Source organism: Etheostoma spectabile, chromosome 6, assembly GCF_008692095.1.
Source record: "Etheostoma spectabile isolate EspeVRDwgs_2016 chromosome 6, UIUC_Espe_1.0, whole genome shotgun sequence".
NCBI lineage: Eukaryota > Metazoa > Chordata > Actinopteri > Perciformes > Percidae > Etheostoma > Etheostoma spectabile.
This window is the reverse complement of record NC_045738.1, coordinates 16,676,298-16,676,555: the sequence shown is the minus strand read 5'-3', so window position 1 is coordinate 16,676,555 and position 258 is coordinate 16,676,298. Positions and strand designations below refer to the sequence as shown.

Here is a 258-nt window from a genome sequence, read left to right as displayed (position 1 = left end):
CTACTGCGGTGATTTTGTAAGGGAGTGCATCTACATAGAAAAAAACAATGAAATAGGATCTTTTCCAATGTGAACCATTCTTTGTTGAACTTTAATGCTTTATAGACACCAAAGCAAGTAAGCGCTGTTACTAACGTTATTCTTCTGAAGTGGTTTTGGAGAGGGAAATTAGGTAGAAATACGCTGGTTGACTTGCAAGACACCATTGGATTCATATAATACTATCAATCCAGGCTAACGTGAATGACAGTGACTGCA

General features: G+C 37.6%; 1 protein-coding gene and 1 long non-coding RNA gene across 5 annotated transcripts in view; one reads left to right on the top strand and one right to left on the bottom strand.

Moving 5' to 3' along the window:
• The window catches only part of otud7b (OTU deubiquitinase 7B), a 43,909-nt gene that overhangs the window by 19,248 nt on the left and 24,403 nt on the right, over positions 1-258 (top strand). The window lies entirely within an intron of this gene.
• LOC116691533 (uncharacterized) overlaps positions 1-258 on the bottom strand; it is a 15,766-nt gene that overhangs the window by 5,395 nt on the left and 10,113 nt on the right. The gene's annotated exons all lie outside the window — the stretch shown is intronic.